Here is a 23,353-nt window from a genome sequence, read left to right as displayed (position 1 = left end):
CACCAGGGGGAGAGGGAGCTGTGGGACTTGGCAGCCTGCTTCTTCGAGTTTGCCAAACCCCAAATATCTCACACTCTGTGAGAGCTATACGCTGGCCCCCAGCAGTCTCGTCTGGCCAGCCCAGCCTCTGTTTCTTGCTGTACCATCTAGGTCTCCTCTAGCCACGATTCCCTTCTCTGGGTGCAGTTCAGCTGCCAGAGGGATGCTCACACCGCCCACGTGCTGTAGCAGGACTTTGGAAGGGGAACCAGCACTGTAATGAAGTGTTGGTTGGCTCAAGTCTTGTCTGGACCCACAAGCCATTTTTCAACCACTGGTGTGCCTTTAAAACCCAAACCAACTGTGAGAGTGGTTTTCTACTTTGATTCTAGATGGGAACATATTTTTTCCCTTTTTTGGTGGATGACAGTGTCAGGTCCCAAATGGACTTGGTTTCACTCCCCTCTAGCACGCATGCATATAATGTGAAACATGCCCACATTCTGCAAGGGCCACAGCCACCCCAGCATTAGGTTCCAAGGCAAATATGCATCCACGGGCCCCCGGGAAAGTAAAGGAGGAGTTTCACGTTGAGGAGCCGAGCCACACAGTCTAGCAGTTCTGACGTCTCTCTAAGGTCCACAGATCCTGGTCTACTAACTTAAGAGTAAGGTTGTATAAATAAGGTCTACATCGCTTGCTGGTTCATTATTTTTCTTTGTTGATAGTAATGCCTCCTTTTTTCTTCCTGTATATTTTCTGTGTCTGACAGCCCCTTTTGTCTAAAATAATGATGTACATTAAATGCAAAGGGCAAATGGAACCATTGAAAAGTACTTTTTGCATCCAAAACAGCCAGTGCTTTGGTACCTGCTATGTGTCAGACACTGATTCTTCTGTCATCCTTATTCTACTGATGAGGCAACTGAGGCAGCTTCAGAAAGTTCGAGTAACCTGCAGATCACACAACTAGGAAGTAAGAGAGCTGGAACTTGACCTTGGGCTGTTGACCTCCAGAAACGATGTTTTTTCCAGTACTCAGTGCTGCCTCTGACTCCATTGTGATGATTTGACTTTATGTGTCAACTTGACTGGGCCCAGGGGTACCCAGATATTTGGTCAAACATTATTCTGAGTGTTTTTGTGAGGGTGTTTTGGTTGAGATTAACTTTTAAATTAGTAGACTGAGTAAAGCAGATGGCCCTCCCTGATGTGGCCAGGCCTCATCCAATCCATTGAAAGCCTGAATGGAACATAAAGGCCAACCCTCCCTCAGTAGGAGGAAATTTCGTCTGCCTGACTGCATTCAAACTAGGACATCAACTTTTTCCTGCCTTTGGACTTGAATACAAACATCAGCTCTTCCTATGTCTTCAACCTGCCAGGCTTCAGATTGAAGTTTATAACATCAGCTCTCTTGGTTCTCAGGCCTTTGGACCCAGACTGGAAGTGCACCATCTGTTCTCTTGGGTTTCGCTTACTGAATCACCCTGCAGATTTGGGGACTTAGCAGCCTCTGTAATTCCGTAAGCCAATTCCTTCTAATAGATCTCTCTATACGCATCCTGTCTCATTGGAAGAACCCTGATACGGTTAGGCTTTGTGTCCTCATTCGAATCTCATCTTGAATTGTAAATCCCATAATCCTCATAATCCCCTTGTGTCAGGGAGGGACCAGGTGGAGGTAATTGCATCATGGGAGCAGTTTCCCCTGTGCTCTTCTCATGAGAGTGAGTGAGTTCTCACGAGATCTGATGGTTTTATAAGGGGCTCTTCCCACTTTGCTCTGCACTTCTCCTTCCTGCTGCCTTGTGGCCTTGTGAAGAAGGTGCCTTGCTTCTCCTTCGCCTTCCTCTATGATTGTAAGTTTCCTGAGGCCTCCCCAGCCATGCAGACTGTGAGTCAATTAAACCTCTGTCCTTTATAAATTACCCAGTCTCAGGTGGTTCTTTATAGCAGTGTGAGATTGGACTAATACAAACCCTAATACGTCCATTTCTTTTTTGATCTACCAGGCAATCCTGTGAAGTAGATGGGTCAGGTAATATCATTGCTATTTGACAGATGAGGGAGAACAAGACCTAGAGAATGAACATGCATGTGTGTACATGCACACATAGCCACACATATGCTCATGCATGCACACACACATACATACAGACCACACACTTCAGGACGAAGGTCAGAATCCAGGTCTAATCATTTGTTAGTATGTGCTTCTTCCCCAGGTTGTCCACAGAGCAGCCAGCCATGGAGGGCAGTGCTAGCTTACTTTTAAAGTGTCCTTAATGTCCAAGATCATGATAGCAAGTCCCCCTTCATGCAGAAAAATCTGCCTCTGAGTATCTGGGTGTGTAGAGGAGCTACTACTATTATTCTGTTCTTCAAATTCCATACTGTAAGTTCCAACTACAGAAAATATTGTAGCAAAGTGCTAAGAAACCTAGCATGTTCCCACCTGGAGACAGCAAATCCAGAGAATGGATCCTCGAGGGCAAAATTATCCTCCAAACAATTGCATGTTGAGCGGGACAAGGATATGTGGCCAGTAGAATGTCTGTATAAGAGAAGGCAGAAATTTCATTATCTTTGTTGGCTGATGTAAAATCTAAGGCCATGCAATGTGTTAAGACTGTTGCCACTTATCCTAGGTGATTACTCAGTCTGTTTACTTGCAAGGCTTTCTGTTTTGCGAAGCCACCCCCGCTTCGGGGTTCAGAAGAAATGCAATGTTCTCCCCCACCTGCTCTGGTCTTCACGATATCCACTCTGGCAGGCCAGGGCCATCGTTGAGCTGTTAAATATTGAAGATGTGTCGTCCTGATTGTATTTAAGTAGTATTTCATTGAAAGTGAGTGGAAGATGGGAGAAGCAATGTTTATACGTCTTCAACTGCTCTTATGAAGCAGACAGAAGTTCAGACAGAGGTGGCTGTGACCTTCTACTGCTGTTTATAAGCAGCAGGGAAGTACGTTTTGGGTTTTGGCAGCCACAAGATCCCTGCATAACCCAACAGTCTTCCCCCATGCTCCCACCTCCCACCTCAATCATTTTTGTGTTGAAATGTCTGCAGAAAATGGATGTGGAATGGCATGCTTGTCTAGGGTAAGTTTTCCACTCGAGGCACAAAACCCCGGTCATACACCTACCTCTGGTTCTACAGGAGCCCATAAACTGGTGCCAGAAGGCTGAGCTGATACTGCAAAGATGTGGCAGCAGATGGGAACTTGTGCCTGCAAGCGGGAGCCTTGGTTTTAATGAATGAAATCTAGCAAGTTCCCATCTGGAGATTGTGAATCCAGGAAGAGGATCTTGGATTGGACAAGTGGATGGGATTCAGTTTGGCCAAAGGGCCAGAAAAAAACTCTCATTCTTTAAATGAAAACCTTCTTGTCTCTTCCAACCTCCTAGTCTTAGGACAATATCATTTTTAAAAGGTCTAGTTTTGTGGCTTCACACTATGAACTAGTTGCTGTGAGTCCCAAAGAAGAAAAGAGCATTTTTTTTTTTTTTTCATTTAAAAAGTGAGCTTCAAACTCAATAGTTGTGCCTGAAGCCAGAAGCTTCCACCGGCATCTCTCTAACCAGCATCTTTCTAATGGGATAATGGGTAGTTTTTGTACTTTGAAAAGCACTGCTTTTTATCTCTGCCAGTTGAGTAAGCTTTTGCAAGCAGGGTTGAACAAGAAACATCGTTTCAGATGGCAACGGTTTTATTTACATTATACCCACATAGGAACCTGTCTTCATAGAGGGGCTCAAATGTGCTGGACAATGGACTCTGAATTGAGGAGTGTGGAGATCATTGAAACATTTTGCTCTGGGGGAAGAAATCAAGCAAAGAGACCTATTCATTCACATTGACCTTGGAGATAGATATCAAGTAATGGGGCAATTCAGGGCTAATTATTTCCCATGGGGCAAGCAGAGCTCCCGTTGGGTGTTCTGTGGCTGTGGGTCTCTCCATTGCAGTCTCAGGACCAGGAGTGTCAGATGCCATTCCCCAGTAGGCTGGTGCCTTTGATGGGTGCTGACTGCCTGGTCACATTCCACTCCATGAGTTGTCCTCAGCAGGCAGCCAGCCCCGGTGTCATTGGCCATGCCACAGAATAACATAGACTTGACTGTTTAAAACGGGTGGCTTTCTACTTAGGTCCCCTCTGGGATATTCTCATCGTGCAAAAGGGGTTTGTTTGCACATTCAGTATACTTAGGCAGGCTTTAGAAATATTGACTTAAGTGGAAATTGCTTCCAAAAATACAGATACTGGCTGGGCATGGTGGCTTATGCCTGTAATCCCAGCACTTTGGGAGGCTGAGGTGGGAGGATCACCTGAGGTCAGGAGTTCGAGACCAGCCTGGCCAACATGGTGAAACCCTGTCTCCACAAAAATACCAAAATTAGCCAGGCATGATGGCAGGTGCCTGTAATCCCAGCTACTCAGGAGGCTGAGGTGGGAGAATTGCTTGAACCCAGGAGGTGGAGGTTGCAGTGAGCCAAGATTGTGCCATTGCACTCCAGCCTGGGTGACAGAGTGAGAGTTAGTCTCAAAAAAATAAAAAATAAAATAAAATACAGATACCTTACTCCACCATCAGATCAAAGAAGCAGAGTCACCTGGGGATGTGACCTGGGCATTGGCACTTAAAAAATCTTCCCAGGTAGGTGCAGCTGGATTGAAAACGACTGAACTCAGGGAATGAAAGCTATTTCTTAGCTATGTTTGCAGGGATTTCTTGGTCTCTATCTCTCACTGTGGGTGGTGATGTGACATTTGTAGGTGTGGACAAAAGGCCACAGGAGAGTGTTCATGCCCCTGGGAGGGGTTTCGTGGTTGGTGGCCCTGTTGTTACGGAAACGGGCAGTGCAGGGGCTAAGCCCACCTGGCAGGTGGACACAAACACACACATACTCTCAAACCCTCTTCCCAGTTGAAAAGCTCTCACATGAGTCCCGTGGTTGGGCACGCAGGGTATCCAGGAGCCACAGAAGCTGCTGTCCCCGTGACCTCAACTTCGAATCTGCGCTCTAATTCTTTCTCACCTGTATCTTGGTTTCTCATTGATTAAGAAGACGCTTAGTTTACGCCAGTGATGTTAAAGGCTCATGACTCTTGGGGACTTTCTCAGCCCTGTAAATGCCACATCCCTCTTCTACCAAATAAATGTTATTATTTTTATTTTTTTGTAGCCCATGGCCCAGTCTAATTATGACAAAAAGGTTTACAAAGAGACACACTTTAAAGATAAGGACATGGATGGGCTCAAGACGGTAAAGGATGTGCTGTATTCTGCAAACCCTAAGCATAGAAGCATAGAAGACTGGAATGGCTACCTTAAGATCAGATAAATCGGACTTCCAGGTATACAGTGTGAACTGAAACAATCCCTGCAGACATCCCCTCCCTGTCTCTCACCCTTACACCGCCTTGGTACTAGGTCCTTTAGACCCTGTGGATGGGCTGTGTCTATGTGATATGGTCTGCATCTAGTGATATGGTTTGGCTGTGTCTCCACCCAAATATCTTGAATTGCAGCTCCCATAATTCCCACTTATTGTGGGAGGGACCTGGTGGGAGATAACTGAATCATGGGGACAGGTTCCCCCACCCACACTGTTCTTGTAGTAGTGAATAAGTCTCACGAGATCTGATGGTTTGATAAGGAGTTTTCCCTTTTGCTTGGCTCTCATTCTCTCTTGTCTGCCATCAGGTAAGATGTGCCTTTCATTTTCCGCCATGATTGTGAGGCCTCCCCAGCCACGTGGAACTGTAAGTCCATTAAAGTCTTTTTCTTTATAAATTACCCCGTCTTGGGTGTGTCTGTGTCAGCAGTGTGAAAATGGACTAATACAGACAGGCATCCTGGTCAGGGCAGGTTGCCTGGGTTGGGTGCCTGGGTTCCCACTCTGGGTGTTCCCCAGGCCCTCTGAGTCCCCACAGCTGCTCCTTAGATTGCCTGGCTCTGGATTCTTCCTCCCTTCCTTCCCCTTCTCCTCTCATCTCCCAGGCCTTTGGCATAATCTTGTCTAGGAATTTAGTTTTTACCAAAGCCAGGAAGAATCTTTTCAGCCAGCTCAAATCCCTAAGGTCAGAAAGTGTGAAGCTGGGTCATGAGCCAGGATTTGATGTGGGTGAGAATAAAAAGAACTGAACCCAGATTAGTATTTTAACAGAGGGTCCTGCAAGGCCTTGACAGCGTGACACTTTCCCCAGGTGCCTACCATCAGGGATCATTGTTTCTGCCTCCTGGGCTCCTCCAGGCTCTCACCTCTGTTTGGATCTTCGCTTTGGAGGTATTTGGCTTTCTTGGCCTCTCCCCAAACTTTAACCTGTTTAGGGCAGCCGTCACTTTTTGCAGGGCCTCCAAGCTCACTCAGAAATCTTGTGTTGAATGGTGCAGAGCTAAGTTGTTCACTCTGCAGTATCATAAGAGAAGAGATTTGGTTTGCCCTGAATCCACTCTGACAGTGTTTGTTGGTTTGGCTCTCAGGTGTGCAAGCTGGTTATCTTCAGGGAAGAGAGCAGTTCTCACTCAACAATCAGACATAACTCTGCTTTTAACAAAATTGCACCTGGGGAGCATCTAGGAACTCCCTGCCCAAAGTGTGGTCTGTGAGCCAGCAGCACCTGTGTCATCTGGGAACTTGTAAGAAATGGGATTCTTAGCAGACCCCAGACCCCAGACCCCGCTGCATCAGAACCTGCATTTTAATGAGATCCCAGATGATTTGCGTACCTGTGAAAATTTAAGAAGCACCACTCCAGGGCATACACATCCCACTGATAGGAATTGAATCAGGACTATTACATATTTTGGAAATATTTTTAAACAATTAAGAAAAAAGTTATAAAAATTTTCCTTATTAAATTAGCAAAGATCCAAAATACAAAGATTATCCCAATATCTTTGTTAATAGATAGTTTTTTTGTTAGACACTGCTGGTGGGACTGTAAGTATATAAGTACAATGTTTCTTAGTATAATGTTTCTAAGGGGCAAATTGTTAGAGAAATCTGAGAACAAATGCACAGCCTTTTTTTTTAAGTTGACAGATAAAATGGTATGTAGTTTTCATGTACAACATGATGCTTTGAAGTATTTGTACATTGCGGAATGGTTAAATTTAGCCAATTACCTCACAGAGGTTTTTGTGTGTGTGTGTGTGTGAAAACACTTAATATCCACTTTCTTTGCATTTTTCAAGAATACAATATATTGTCATGAACTGTAATCACCATGCTACAGGACAGAGCTCTCAAACTTCTTCCTTGTATGTAATTGCAATTACGTATCCTCTGACCAACAGCTCTTTAAAGGAACAATTTCCTTTCTGTGACTTGATCTTAAGGAAAAAATTAGCTTGTGATGTAGCTCCAAGGATATGGGGAAAAGGATTTTCATGGCAAAGGTTTGTTTTTCTAACCTTTTCTTCTTCCTGACTAACAGAACCCCAGTTTTGTGGTGGGACGGGGGCAATGCAATCCACATGTTCTGGATGCTTTGCAGGTAAGGGTGGCTAATGAGATGTAAACAGAAGTCACTGGGAGATACCAGGCAGGAAAATGCTTTATCAGGGGAATCCAGTCAGTTACCAGCATCCTCTGACCTATACTTCTGCACCCCTCTCCCGCTTTGTCCTGCTCTGGAGTCCCGATGGCCTGTTGGAGATGACCATTACCCAACAACCAATGTCAGTGCAGCCTCCTTCCAGACTTTTAATTATATATATATATATAAAAATCTAACTTGTCCAAGTCAGTCTTTTAGTAGTTTGACATTTGCAGGTGAACACAATTCCTCACTCGCACACAACATATATGTACAAAAATAGGGGCTTGATGGATAAATTATCATTTATCCACACAATGAAATGCTATACAGCATTAAAAATCATGCAGAACTGTGGTTTCAAATTATTTCTAGTAGAGGACACCTCCCCTTTTTCATAATCACTCTTTCTAGAATTCCGGTATATAGAACTGTTTAAAAGTAGAGCTCTTCCACTTTGGGAGGCTGAGGCGAGCGGATCACTTGAGGTTGGGAGTTCCAGACCAGCCTGGCCAACATGGTGAAACCCGGTCTCTACTAAAAATGCAAAAATGAGCTGGGCGTGGTGGCGCACACCTGTGGTCCCAGCTGCTCTGGAGGCTGAGGCATAAGAGTAGCTTAAACAACCCGACAGGCAGAGGTTGCAGAGAGCAGGGAACATAGCACTGCACTACAGCCTGGTGACAGAGCGAGACTCTGTCTCAAAAAAAAAAAAAAAAAGATAAAGTCATTAAAGGTCCCTGAAAATGGCTATAACAACAACAACAAAAAATGTGACTTACAAAAAGAAACCTACAGACTTGTCAACCAAATGTAACGTGTGAACTCTGGATCCTACTCTGAATATTGACCAAATATCTGACGATTTGAAGAACTCTTTGGGAATTTTATTTTCTAAATTGTTTGTTATTGCGGCTTGTTTCTCCAATAAAATTTTTTTTTTGTGACTTAAATAAAACAAAAAAAGTAGTGCTCTTCTAGGTGGACTTGGGAGTAGGGACTCATCATCTCTTCCTTCCTTCTGTAAAATGTACTCTCCCCTCTGTAGGGGCCCAAAAACACCTTCACAGGTCTCCAGAATTTGGTAAAACCATAGAACACAGTTTGAAACCCATTATTATATCACTGTCTCTTAATCTACAGGGGGAAAAAAGCTCATGAGATCTTCTTAAGCAAACAGCTTCCTAATCGAATTATGGTATGATCTGATTTTATATTTAAGAATATATATATAGAAATATTAATTTTCCCAAGTTTCAACACTCTTTGGAAAAAATGAAGTCACACTCATCGTCACTACTCAAATTCCCCTGGCTGGTGGATTTCATTTGCGGAACAACAGCACCTTCTTCCTCTATCTCCCTAGTTATTTCTGAAGGGCCTTAGGGGTGTTTCTCATGTGTCAGGAGCATGAACCCTCAAATTCTCTCCCTGGCTTCATGGTATCTATGGCCTACTAAGGTGTCTGAGGACAATCCAGTCCCTACTGGTGCCCTGGAAGGAGACACCATCTGGCCAGCATTCCCACCTGTCCCGCACATGCCTTGGTCCTGCGAGGGGTCTGGCTGTGCCACTTTCTGCAAAGAACCAGGAGGATAAACAACCTTCCATGGGGCTGAGCTGTGGCTCAGGGGCAGCCTGGGTACCAGAGGCCATGCCAGCAGTCGTGCTTTCTTCCCTGTTGCTAGTCTTATCTGGTCCATGCATCCATGCACCGAGCTTCAACCTCCCAGACTTTCTCCACCTTCACCTTCAAATGAGCTGGGGTGGGAGACGGGGATCCCCTCCCCGATCCTCTGTGTGTATGTGTGTGTGTGTGTGTGTATGTATGTAAATTGGAACTTAGAAATTTAATAGTAGTTTCTGAATGGCAAGACTGGGATGCTTAAATTTTTCCTTATTTTTTTTTCTGCGTAATTGTAATTTCGAAAATTTCTACAATAAACATGTATCACTTGTATTTTAAGAAAATAGAGGCTGAGATGGGATAATTGCTTGAAGCCAGGAGTTCAGCAAGACCAGCCTAAGCAACATAGTGAGATCCCCCCACTTCTCTAAATTTTTAAAAATTAGCCAGGCATGGTAGTTTGTGTCTGTAGTTCCAGCTACTCAAGATGCTGAGGTGGGAGGATGCCTTGAGCTCAGGCGTGGGCTCGGTGACTGCTGTGACTCTGCCGCTGCACTCCAGCCCAGGTAACAGAAAAAACGAAGTCACCCCATCTCTGGAAAAAAAAAAATTAGGATGCACCTGAAGTCAGTTCTGACTCTGATCTCTGAATCTTAATCCATATAACTGCGAGTTTCCTGCCATCAACTAAAAGTATTTTCCCTGTCTCAATGTTGGAGGGGTGGAGGTGGGAGTGGGCAGAGGACAGTGTGTGTGTGTGTGTTTGTTGAGAGGGGGAGGAAATACTAAAGACATTAAAAAATCGTGTAGAACTATGGCTTCAAATTATTTCTAGTAGAGGATACCTTTGCTTTCTTGTATTGTTCTTCATAGAATACCAGTATTTACCTACTGTGCACAGCTAATAAAATGTGTGTATGGAAGACTGAAGACAGTCAGAAGATACATTTCAGCAAGGCCCAAGGCACCCTTCCTCTGGGACTGTTCGGAGTGCTAGTTCACTGGGCTCCTTGCTCTGGGGCTGGTGGGAACTGGATTTCAGGACACAGGCTGACCACACAGGGAGCTGCATTACAGCCCTTCCAACTGGGGCTCCGCTCAGTTCCCACACTGTAGCAGTAGTGCATCGGGAGGCTCCAGGAACGGGGAGGGTAGGAGGATGATGAGGACGGTGGTTGATATTACAAAGGACGAGTATGGTTTTCACCGCAGAAAACCACACAATGTCCTAATTCCTATTCACTTCTGCAGCTTGCAGGCCTCTCTTTAGCTGCTAAAGGCTGTCGGTCTTTGCTGATTTGCAGAACGCTTCATGCTCATGATGAGGTTTTCAGTTCAGGTGGGAGCTAGATGAGCAGGTCAGCGCTGCCTGCATGGAGGGTCCCTGTCTCTGTGGAGTCTACAGCATTCGTGGTTTTCCTCGGAAGGAGCTGCTTGCATGGTGAATTCTGCTTTGAGAGCTGGATTTTCCAAGTGCTCCCATGGCAGGGGACAACATTTCAGAGCTCCCTTTTCCCTGTTACAACAAAAGAAGGCCCTTCCTGTGTCTGGTGAGACCCCTGAAATACGAGTCATCCCCACTCCTCACCTGCTCCCAATACCTACCAGCTACTCCTTGCTTTAGTTTCAGAATATCCCTTTTGAGCTTCTCTCTTCCTTCTTGTCGCTGTCCTATGACCCAGAGTTTCCCCTGCCCACATCCTGCCTACAGTGCTTCATGTTGCTTTAAATGACTTCACAGCCCCTTGCTCCTTTAAGTGATCTAAGCTGAGCTGGGTTAGCAGGCCACTTTCTGTGTAGCAAGGGGACGTCTAAAGGCTGCAGCCCAGCTGGGTTAGCTGCTCTAAGGGGATTCCGGTCTTCCCCGCCCCACGAGGTCCCCCAAAGAATAAAACCACTCAATGCTTCTTTTCATCCATCACCTTTTCCTCAACACCACCAGCTAACGTTTGTTAAGCACTTACCCTCTTTTTTGGCCCATGTGATCATTAGCCTAATCCTGACTGCGGCCCTGTGCGGTAGGTGCTTCAATAAGCTCTATTTGTTAGATGAGAAAATCGACCCTGGCCGTGGTGCCCCATGTGGAAGGCGGTGGAGCTGGGGCAGATTCCAGCCCAGGAGCCTGGCTCTTGGCATGAGCAGCCTACCTTAGCACCAGTTCTGTGGTTCTTCCCTCTGAGAAACCTGTATTGAATTGTTTTCCTTTAAGTTGTATTTTGGGTTGAGTTGAAGCGCCCAATCCTCCCATTCAGAGTTTTCAGGGGAGCCAGGTGTGGTGGTGGTTTACAGCTGCAGTCCCAGCTACTCGGGAGGCTGATGTGGGAGGATTGCTTGAGCCTAGTGAGCCATGATTGCAGCACTCCACTGCACTCCACTGCACTCACTGGGTCACAGCAAGGCCCTGTCTTGGGGGGAAAAAAAAAAGTTTTAAGTGGTTTCCATGGTGCCTCAAGGCTCTTCTGCCTGCAGGACTGACTGCTGTGCAGGGCTCTGGCCCTGGAGTTTAGATTAACAGCAGGAAGCCTCTTGTTTACATGGATCCACATGGCTGCAGCTTCCTAGCCAAGGGACCTCAGGACAGGACAGTACATGGTTCCGTTCCTGGTTGACGCTCCAGTTGGTGCTGGCTGTACCTCAGGTTGCCTGAGTTTTAGCTGTATGTTTGAAAAAGTGATGCCCTAATGATCCGCTCTAGAAATAAGGTAGAGAGAATCAGGAAATAGGGTTTTTAAGTTGCTCAAACATCTCTCCGTAGATTATCACATTTACCGCTTGGGCAGATTTTTTATTTATTTTATTTATTTAGAGACAGAATGTTGTTCTGTCTCCCAGGTTGGAATGCAGTGGTGTGATCACGGCTCACTGCAACCTCTGCCTCCCGGGTTCAAGTGATTCTCCGGCCTCAGCCTCCCCAGTAGCTGGGATTACAGGCACCTGCCACCACCCCAGGCTGGGCAGGTATTTTTATTATTAGCCCCATTAAAAAGTTTTTTATTGAGATGCAATTCACATAACATAAAAGTAACCATTTTAAAGCATGCACAATCCAGTGGCACTTAGTACCTTCATGATGTTGTGCGATCACCTCCTCTATCTAGTTCTAAAACGTTTTCATCACCCCCAAGGGAAACCCCATGCCCATTAAGCAGTGACTTCCTATTCTCCCTACCCCCAGCCCCTGGCAACCACTAGCTGTGTTCTGTCTCTGTGGATTTACCTGTTCTGGATATGTCACACAAATGGAATCACAATATTTCATCACATATTGTGTGGGGCCTTTTGTGTCTGTTTTCGTCACTTAGCATGTTTTCCAGATTCATCCATGTTGTAGCAAGTGTCAGAATTTCCTTCCTTTTTTATGGCTGGGTAATATTCCATTTTCTTTATTCATTCATTGATGGACACTTGGATTGTTTCCACTTTTGGCTCTTGTGAATAATTCTGCCTTGAACATTTGTACACAAGTATCTGTTTTGGGTACTTGTTTTTAATTCTTTTGAGTATATGACTAGGAGTGGAATTGCTGGCTCATAGGGTAATTCTCCATTTACCTTTTGAGCCTCATTTAAAAAGTGAGGAGTCTGAGGCTCAACATAAATTATAAGTTGTCTAAAGTCACAGGAGAAGTATGTGATGGGCCTGGCATGGTGGTTCATGCCTGTAATCCCAGTACTTTGGGAGGCTGAGGCAGGCCTATCACCTGAGGTCAGGAGTTCGAGATCAGCCTGGCCAACATGGTGAAACTCCATCTCTACAAAAAATACAAAAATTAGCCAGGCATGGTGGTGAAGGCTTGTAGTCCCAGCTACTCAGGAGGCTGAGGCATTAGAATCGCTTGACCTTAGGAGGTGGAGGTTGCAGTGAGCTGAGATGGTGCCACGGCACTCCAGCCTGGGCAACAGAGCAAGACTCCATCTCAAAAAAAAAAAAAAAAAAAGTATGACTGAACCAGGATGAGGAGCTGGAGTTCGTACTACCTTTATTCAAGGGCCCTGACTGCCAGGAACAGCATTCATTCACTCATCAAACATCTTGTGAGGGCCAGGGCTGCCTTTGTGGCAGATTTAACCATAGCTTTCAGAAAGGAGCTTCCTAATGCAGTCACTCCAGGAGCAAATAAAACATGGGGGCTATTTTAAATCAAAAATCAACACGACTGGCTCACACATAAATTCCATTAAGCCAACACGCTATTTGAACACGCTGCTGAGCCAGGCGTCTTCTGTCTTGCTGCATATTTTAACTGCAAGGTGGCCATTTCAGCCCTCACAATAAGGTCCAATCCCCTTAGTTCTAATTTCCTGCCACCTTCTGCATTTCTTTTGTTCGACCCTGGGGGTGGGGGAGTACTGACTTGGTCCAGAACCACTGTCGCAATTGGGATCTGTGAAAGTCACTGCAGAAAGAGAATTTAAGGGGTTAAATGCCAGGGACAGGAGAGAGTAAGTTCCTGGTTTCAACTCCGGCTTAACTGGGGGATGGGGGAGATTAAGAGGAGGTGCGGGAGGGGGCAGGGTTTAGCTTGATAATCTTATTTTGCTGTCGTTTCTGGGGGGATTTTACAATGAAGAGGTAAATTCTAAGGTCTGCTGTCGACTGTTTCCTCCTCCCTGGCGCACTTTCCGTGCAGCGAGGGGACGTCCAAAGGCTGCAGCAGAGCTGGGTTAGAAAACAGGCTCCCACCCGCCCTCCACTCCCCTCCCTGGCCCCGCTGACCTGATTAATCAGAGCCCTGCAAAGCCCACTGAGGAGGGCTCCCTGGCTAATCTCATCTCCGCACCCACGCGGGGACAGACACCTCCGCTCGGCCAATGAGACGCAATTCTGCAAGCTCGGCTGAGCGGTGGAAAATTCCATGCGCTTGGCGCTGCCCTCGGTGGCGGCCCCTGGTGGGATCGCGCGCTCGGAATGCTGCAGCCCGGGGCCGCCAAGCGGCCACCAGCTGGGGAAGAGCAGAGCGAAACCGCCCGGGGTCCAGGCGTTTTGCCACGAGTCGCCGCGCGACAAGTTGGGGTCTCCCTCGTTCTCCCACCTCTCCGCACCAAAAGCTCTTGAAACAAATCAAAGAAAGCAGGCGATGCCTGTATCATTGCGGAGTAGGGAATGGAGCTGGGGGACAAATGGTGACATTCTCCCTCCCTCCGTGTGTGTGTGTGTGTGTGTGTGTGTGTGTGTGTGTGTATGTGTGTGTGTGTGAGAGAGAGAGAGAGAGAGAGAGAAAAGAGAGACACAGAAAGAGAGAGGCCACAGTCCTCCACTCCCACGCTTGCCCACCCAAGTTATAAATCCTGCCTGTAATTGTCCCCCTGCCTCCACCAGGCTTTCGACCCAGAAATTGTGGGGGAAAATGAAGGGAGGCACCTTTCTAGAACAATCCACCTGTGAACTGTGGTGCCCTTTTAGAAGTGGCCGGTGGGTCCTAGAGAGCAAAGGGTGATGAGTTCGCAAAGGTGTACGAAGGAGACCAAGAACAGCAGTCAAAACCAATGGAGCAAAACGGGTGCCATGATTCCGAGACGCACAGAAAATTCCAGGGCCACCGAGGAGGGACACGTTGCGCATTCTGCCAGCGCGGGGGAGGAGGGGATGGAGGCGAGATGGAGGACAGGACTTAGCCAGGCAGGGAAGGGGGAGGCGCCCCGAGCCTGCGTTCCAGTCCCCGGAGCTAGGGCCACAGCTTTTCCGCGAGGTTGGGCTGTGTTAGGAAATCCTATCTTTCTTAACTCTGCGTGAATTATAGCAATACCTCCCTATTATTTCAGAGGATCCAGGCCTGTTTCTGCTCCTTGCAAATGTGAAAGAACCTAGTGAACGCAGTCCAAAAATTTAGAATGCAACCTGGTGCACAGCAATGGCTGCTTCTGCCATCTGCATCCGGCAGGGGTGGGGAACTGTGGGCCCTAAGCTATCCGGTAGGAGGGAAGAGAAAGAAAGGGGGAAATACAGGTTCTTCTTAAAACAAAGTAGGACGCTTCAGCAAGAATCCACGGAATGGAGAAGCCCTAAGGTTAAGTCCAAAGCCCTGAGGTTTAGTAAACAAAGCCTAGCACTTGGGACCTCAAACCTGGATGCCCCGGTTCTGCTAGTGACCAGCTGAAGGTCCTGGCGAAATCTCACTCTTCAGAGTGTTAGTTTTCGCCTCTGTAAAATCAAGGTCATAACCGTTTCTGCTCCATCTAATCAAGTAAGGTCATTGATGAGACCCAAATAAAATTAAACTACATCTATGAAACAGCAAAGAACTATAGGGAAATATTTTTCATCCGTGTGCACAATGTAAAATCTATGTTGTTTTAGTTCGATTAACTTCAAGAAAGAGCCCCAGCTAAATTAATCCATCAATACATATATTAATGTATTCAGTAAATATTTACTGAGCACCTACTAAATAGCAGGCACTGTTCTGTGCCTGGAGGGATATACAGCTGAACAAAACACAAAAAGCTCTGCTCTTAGAAAGCTTAGATTGGAGGAGACTGGTGATAAAATAAATAGGAAAAATCTTTTTTTTTTTTTCCTACTTTTAGGCAGTGGTAAGTGATACAGAGAAAAATAAAGCAGGAAAGGGGGATGGGGGAACGTGGGGGGGGAGAGTGCTTTAGAATAGGGTGATGAGGAGGCCTCATGGAGAAGGTGCTCTTTGAGCAGAGACCTGACAGGGGGATGAGGGGGTGAGCTCCATGGATTTCTAGGGAAGAACATTCCAGAAGTGGACAGCCAGCAAGTGCAGTGGGTCTGAGGGGAGATGGTGGCCTTTCCTGTTGGAGGAATAGGAAGGCTGGCACTGTCCCTGGAGGGGTGTGAGTGACAGAGTCAGAGGCTGATTGGGGGTGGGGGCAGGTCCTGGTAGAGTTTGTAGGGCCTTGAAGGTGACCTAAAGGGCCGACTTTTGCAGTGAATGTTCCTGACAGCTGGGGGCCACGGCTGAAGCTCTGCCTTGGGTCTTACCTGACTGTAAGGCAACTGCAGTTTTAGCTTGAATCCTAGCAGGGAACTAACAAGCATTTATTGCAAGGCTAGCTGTGTGTTCTTGGCTGCGCTGGGAGCTTTGTGAATATCCAGAGACGTCACACGGATCCTTAGCTTTGGGGAGGCCACAGACTTGCTGTGAATAAAATTTAGCTGCAAAAGGCATTTAGTGACCAATGCAAGACTCTTTGTGTCACTTGCTGCATTGTGTGGAGGGCCTAGAAACATGAGGAAGCCTGGAGTTTTGGGAACCCCAGGGACACCCGGGACTGTGCTGGGATCATGGTAGGTGCTTTAATTGTTTGTGAACAGACTGAGTGATTCTGAGTTGCATACTCAGGGAGCTCTTTGTGGTTAATTAAGTCCTTTTCCTACCCAGGCTCAGGTGGCCAGCAGCCCCTGGCAGCCGCACACATGCTGGTCAGTGTTGCCAACGCACAGCAGGGGCTGCTGCAGATGGTCCTTCAGCCACAGGGTGATAAAAGGCCTCCTGAAGAAGTAAATGACCCTGCTGGTTGCTATATGGAATGTTTCCCCCAGGGAAATTAAAAAATGGAATCCAATGTCCAGGCCTCAGCCTCATGTCTTTAATAGGCTGGTCAAGATCCTGGGGCCAGGGCCTAGGGGCAGCTGCTTCCTGCTGGAGAGGCCCGTTTCCTTTCCCAGTCTCTGACCCTTCACAGTTTTGTAATCCTGCTTGAGACTTCTCAACTCTCACCAGGCGAGGAGGATGATCTGGGATAGAGAAATGACATGAAGTCAGTTCAGAAAATCCCACAATGCCTTGCCACCCAGAATCCTTTGCAGAGCTGGCTGGCTGGCCCCGGGCTCCCTTTCCGCCGCTCTAGAATGCAGCAATGTTGGGCTCCTTTGGGGGCCATCTAGAAGGGCCCTGTCCCTGGGCACCTGCCTCCCCACTGGGGGAGACCGGAGGCTACCTCGCAACCCTGTGTTTCCAGCTCTGGAACTGCCCTTGACTTCACTGGACAGGCCTGAGCAAGTCGTGTAACCTTCAGGGACTCAGCTATGCCCACCCCAGGCTCTGTGAAACCAAGACAACCTCACGTGCTCAATTCCTCAGCTCTGCGGGAGCCAGGCTGCTCTGGGGTAAGGAGAGGGAAAGAGGGGGATATTGTCCTATGCTTCCTTCACATAGCTGAACGTTTTATTTATTTAACTTTTTGGATAAGTAATGCATTGTATGGTTAAAACAATCAACAAGTATGAGATGTTACACAGTGAAAAGTGTCCTTTCCCATCTGCTCAATTCTTTCTTTCTTGTTTTTATTTTTATTTTTATTTTTATTTTTATTTTTTATTTTTGAGACAGAGTCTCAGTCTGTCACCCAGGTTGGAGTGCAGTGGCACAATCCTGGCTCACTGCAACTTCTGCCTCCCAGGTTCCAGCAATTCTCTTGCCTCAGCCTCGCAAGTAGCTGGGATTACAGGCACGTGCCACCACACCTGGCTAATTTTTGTATTTTTAGTAGAGATGGGGTTTCACCATATTGGCCAGGCTGGTATGGAACTCCTGACCTCAGGTGATCCACCCGCCTTAGCCTCCCAAAGTGCTGGGATTACAGGCATGAGCCACTGTGCCCGGCCTCCATCTGCCCAATTCTTATCCCTGACCCTAAAGACATAGCCACTGTTATTAATTTGTTGTTTCTCCTTCTAGAGTTTTGTGGGATTTCTGCACATACAAGCAAATGGAATATATGTTCTTCCCCCGCTCCCAACTCTTTTTCTACTTGATTGGTTATACACAGTGCAGTGTTCCTTACCTTGCTGTTTTCAGTTGACAGTGCATCTTAGAGATCTTTTCATCACAGTACATAAACCATTTCCTCACTTTTCTTTACTAATGCTTGTAAAATATGCCCAAACAATCCCCTATAAACGGACATTTAAATTGTTTGCAGTACTTGCTTTCAAACAATTCTGCTGTGGATAACTGCAATTCTTTGTTCAGCATACAATTATGTTTATGCATAAGGTAAATTCCTGGAAGTGGAACTGCTGAGTTAAAGGGTAAGTGCACCTCTAATGTGGACAGATGTTGCCAAATTACCCTCTACAGGGGGTATGTCAATTTATGCTCTCAGCAGCAACGTATCAGAGAGAGTGCCTGTGCTTCAAAGCTTACCAACAAACTTGGCTTTTAAACTTTTGGATTTTTTGCCATTCAATACATTTTTAAAAAACCAGTATGGTTTTAATTTGTATGTTTCTCATTGTGATTGAAATTGAGCCTAGTTTTACATGTTTAAGAACCATTGTATATTTCCTGTGAGCTCTCCATATCCATGCCCATTTTTCTATTGGTTTGTTTGCCTTTTGACTCATCAATTTACAGAAGCTTATTATATACTAGGGAAATTAATCCTTTGTGATGTGAGTTACACATCTTTCTCATTTTGTCATTTATTACTGATTTTTCTTAGTGTGTGTTTTTTTTTTCAATTGCTTTTTGCCATGCAAAAGCTTTTGGTTTTCGTGCAGTTGAAATTATTCACCATTTATTTCGTGGCTTCTAGATTTTGAGTTGTAGTTAGCAAGGCCTTCCTCATTCTCCCATTTTTATTTGAGTATTATGTTTTTTCTTTTTACATTTAAATCTTTGACACAGTCAGAATTTATTCCACTATAAATGTGAAACCCATATTCAAAATCCAAAAGTGGTGGTTATCAACACCATTTATTGAATAATCTCTCTTTTCCCCATACAGTTGAGGTGCCACGTTAATCCTAAACAAAATCATTGCATGATTTGGAAATTTTTCAGGATTTCAATTCTGTGCCATGTGTCCATCTGATAAGTAATATGCCACTACTATAATGTTTTAATTGTTGAAGATTTTAAATATATTTAATATATAGTATAACTATTCCTCATTTATTTTATCAGAAATAGCTGGTCTATTCTTATTTTTCCATGTAAAATTTAGAATCACTTTGTAGAGATAAAAACTTCTTTTGGCCGGGCGCAGTGGCTCAAGCCTGTAATCCCAGCACTTTGGGAGGCCGAGACGGGCGGATCACGAGGTCAGGAGATCGAGACCATCCTGGCTAACGTGGTGAAACACCGTCTCTACTAAAGAATACAAAAAACTAGCCGGGCGAGGTGGCGGGCGCCTGTAGTCCCAGCTACTCGGGAGGCTGAGGCAGGAGAATGGTGTAAACCCGGGAGGCGGAGCTTGCAGTGAGCTGAGATCCGGCCACTGCACTCCAGCCTGGGGGACAGAGCCAGACTCCGTCTCAAAAACAAAACAAAACAAAAAAACAAAAACTTCTTTTAGAATTTTACTGGGATAACAGTTATATGTTAATGTTTATAAGTTAAGGGAAATTGACATCCCTATGAAGCTAAGTCTTCCTGTCTGGGAACATGATAGGGATTTTTATTTATTCAAGTCTTTTTGTTGTTGTTCTGAGTGTTTAAAAGGTTTCTTAATGTCAGTTTCCATGTTTCTTTTAAACTTATTTTTAAATATTTTATCTTTGTTAGTGCTTTTGTAAATGAAGTCTTTTCTCCCATTATATTGTCTAACTGAATTTGTTTGTATCATATAAACAAAAGCTATTGATTTCTATTAATTTTACATATCCTACTATCCTATTGAATTTTCTTCATGATTCCATAGTTGTTTTCACTTATTTCTCTTGTTTTTTCAAAGTATAAAACCAAATCGCCTGCAAGTAGTGATAGTTTTACTTCCTTCTATCCATTTTTTATATTTTTGATTTTGTTCTCTTTCTAATTGTGTTGGCTAATATCTCAAGTACAAAATTAAATAACAGCATGAGAGTGAGAAAATGCTTGTCTCATTCCTGACTTAAGGGTAAAAGCTTTTAGTATTTCTTGATTAAGCATACTTTTTGTTTTTGAGGTTGAGATACACACACACACGTGCACACACATGCACACACACACACAATATTTAGGGGTTCCTATGTTATTGACTATGAAAAATCGAGAATGGATTTTTAAACTTTGTTGAGTTCTGTTTGCACATGTACAGAGGTGATTACATGATTTTCTCCTTAGAATTATTATCATTTGAATTGGATTTTTTAACACTGAACCATCTTTCTATTCCTGGAATAAGGCCCATTTGGTCAAGGTGAACATTATTATTTCACTTGCTGATGAATTCTGTTGGCTGATATATTTGCTAACATTTTATTTATAAAAGTGCACAAATCTTTAGTTTACACAAAGTATAGAGATATGAAGTATACAAATATATGAATTTATACATATACATGCATGCATTTATATATGCAATATATACATAATAATTTGAATATAAAAAGTAAAATAAAAAGCTAATAGATGAGAAAAATTGAATAGAAAAATACATGATCCATCCTGAAAAAGGCAGAAAACAAGAAACAAAGGAGTAGAAAAGATGAGATAAATAGAAAATAAATACCAACATAGCAGGACTTAATGCACTTATATCAGTAACTAAATATAAATACAAAACAATCCAATTAAAAGAAAAGGTTGTTGGATTAAATGAAAAGAATTGAGACCCATATGTATACTGTTTACAGTGAATACATACTAAATATAAGGACAAAGTTAGGATGAAAATGAAAGGATGAAAATAGTTGTACCATGCAATATTGACCCAAACAAATTTTGTATGGCTACGTTAATATCAGAAAACTATACATTAGGGGAAGAAGTATTACTAGAGAGAAAAAGAGACGCTTTGTTATAATAAAATGATCAATTTGACAAGAATACCTAAGAACTGAAACTTACATGCATCTAATAACATCATTCAAAATATAAATCAACAAAATGAAAGGAAGAAAGAACAAAGCATCCATCATGGTTGAGGATTAATCATGTATTTTTCTATTCTATGTTCTGATTTATTAGCTTTTTAATTATACTTCGTATGATTGCCCTAAAGATTTCATTATGTATCCTTCACTTATTACTTTCTACCTTAAGTTGTTACTTTTACTTCTTAATAATAATGCAATAACCTTATGGCAGGTTAAGTCCATTACTCCCTCCCACACTTGGTGACCCCACCCAAATCTCATGTCGAATTGTAATTCCTAGTGTTGAAGGTGAGATCTGGTGGGAGGTGACTGGATCATGGGGGCAGAGTTCTCATGAATGGTTTAGCACTGTCCCCCCTTGGTACTGTATAGTGAGTGAGTTCTCACCAGATTTGGTTGTGTAAAAGTGTGTGACACCTTCACCCTCTCTCTCTCTTCCTCCTGCTCTGGTCATATAAGACGTGTCTGCTTCCCCTTCACGTTCTGCCATGATTGTAAGTTTCCTGAGGTCTCCTCAGAAGCTGATGCTGTCACTCTTCCCATACAGCCTACAGAACCATGAACCAATTAATCCTCTTTTCTTTATAAATTACCCAGTCTCTGGTATTCCTTTAAAGCAGTTCAAGAACAGACTGATGCACTTGGGGTATTGTTGTTGTATAATTTTATCTTGACATGTATCATAAAGCTCATAAGACATTATTGTCTTTTTTGCTTCAAACAGAAAATATTTTTTAATCTTTCCCTACATGTTTATTATTTTCAGTGCTGTGTGTTTCTTCTTCAAGTTCTGTGCTTCTGTCTGGAAACATTTTTCTTCAGCTTGAAAAAAATTGTTCTATAGTATTTCATGTAGTGCTTCTCCACTGAGGATGAGTTTTCTCAGCTTTTCCCCCGCTGCATTTATTTTTATTTTGCCTTCAGATATAAAGAACCTTTAGCTGGATATAGCATCCTAACTTGATATTTTATTTTAACACTTTAAAGATATAATTCCATTGTCTTCTGGCTTTCATGCTTTCTGTTGAAAAAGTCAACCATCAGTCTTAACTATTGATCTCTTCAAGTGAATACATTTTTTTTTTTTGAGACAAGGTCTTGCTCTGTCACCCAGGCTGGAGTGCAGTGATGCAATCATGGCTCACTACAGCCTCAATCTCCTGGGCTCAAGCAGTCTTCTCCCCTCAGCCTCCTGAGTAGTAGCTGGGACCACAGGCTCATTAAAAAAAGTTTTGTTGTTGTTGTTGTTGTTGTTTTTTGTATAGGTTGGGTCTTGCTATGTTGCTGTATTAGTCTGTTCACATGCTGCTAATAAAGACATACCAGAGACTGGGTAATTTATGAAGGAAAGAGGTGTAATTGACTCATACTTCCACATGGCTGGGGAGGTCTCACAATCATGGCAGAAGCTGAATGAGGAGCAAAAGGACGTCTTACACGGCAGCAGTCAAGAGGGGTTGTGCAGGAGACCTCCCATTTATAAAATCATCACATCTCATGAGACTTATTTGCTACCACAAGAATAGTATGGGGGTAAATAAAATACTGCCCCCATGATTCAAGTATCTCTACCTGGTCCTGCCCTTGACATGTGGGGATTATTACAATTCAAGGTGATATTTGGGTGGGGACACAGCCAAACCATATCAGTTGCCCAGGCTGGTCTTGAATTCTGGGCTTAGGCAATCCTTCCACCTTGGCCTCCCACAGGCTGGGATTCCAGATGTGTGCCACTGTGCCTGGACTACTTTTTCTAGCTGCCTTTAAGGTTTTCTTCTTCATCTTTGGTCTTCAGCTGTTTAACTCAGATATGTCTTGGTGTGATTTTCTCTTTATTTATCTTCCCTGTGGATCACTGAGACTCTGAATCAATGGGTTGACATCTTTCATCAGTGTTAGAAAGTTCTTGGCTATTATCTCTTCAAATATTGTCCTGCCCTTACCTCTCTATCCTCTCTTTCTTGACTCCAATTATGCATTTATTAGATCTTTTGACTGTGTCCCAGATTTCACTTATGTTTTATTTTGTTATTTCCATTCATTTTTCTATCTATGCTTTATATTGTTTTTCAGTTTACTAATCCTGTCTTTTGCTTTGTATAGTTTTCTTTCAAAACCAACAAGTTATTAATTTCAGCTATTGTATTTTTAGCTGTGGAATGTCTATTTGATTATATTCTAATTGTTACATTCATAGATTCTAATTGTTTTCTTTAACACATTCTTCATGTATATATATTTTTGAGATGGAGTTTCACTCTTGTCACCCAGTCTGAGTGCAAGGTGTGATCTTGACTCACTGCAACCTCCGCTTCCCAGGTTCAAGCAGTTCTCCTGCCTCAGCCTCCTGAGTAGCTGGGACTGCAAGCACCTGCCACCACGCCCTGCTAGTTTTTGTATTTTTAGTAGAGACAGGGTTTCACCC

At 44.1% G+C, this 23,353-nt stretch overlaps 1 protein-coding gene across 1 annotated transcript in view; it reads left to right on the top strand.

The window, feature by feature from the left end:
• The first annotated feature begins 1,114 nt into the window (after positions 1–1,114).
• The window catches only part of KCNE2 (potassium voltage-gated channel subfamily E regulatory subunit 2), a 183,844-nt gene continuing 161,605 nt past the window's right edge, over positions 1,115–23,353 (top strand). Inside the window, exons 1-3 of the mRNA XM_073009604.1 lie at positions 1,115–1,841; positions 5,171–5,342; positions 5,692–5,750. The gene's annotated coding sequence lies outside the window, so the exon portion shown is untranslated. The remainder of the gene's footprint in view (positions 1,842–5,170; positions 5,343–5,691; positions 5,751–23,353) is intronic.

Source organism: Chlorocebus sabaeus, chromosome 2 (assembly GCF_047675955.1).
Source record: "Chlorocebus sabaeus isolate Y175 chromosome 2, mChlSab1.0.hap1, whole genome shotgun sequence".
Taxonomy (NCBI): Eukaryota; Metazoa; Chordata; class Mammalia; order Primates; family Cercopithecidae; genus Chlorocebus; species Chlorocebus sabaeus.
Note: the sequence above shows the minus strand (reverse complement) of the source record. Positions and strands in the feature narration are given on the sequence as shown.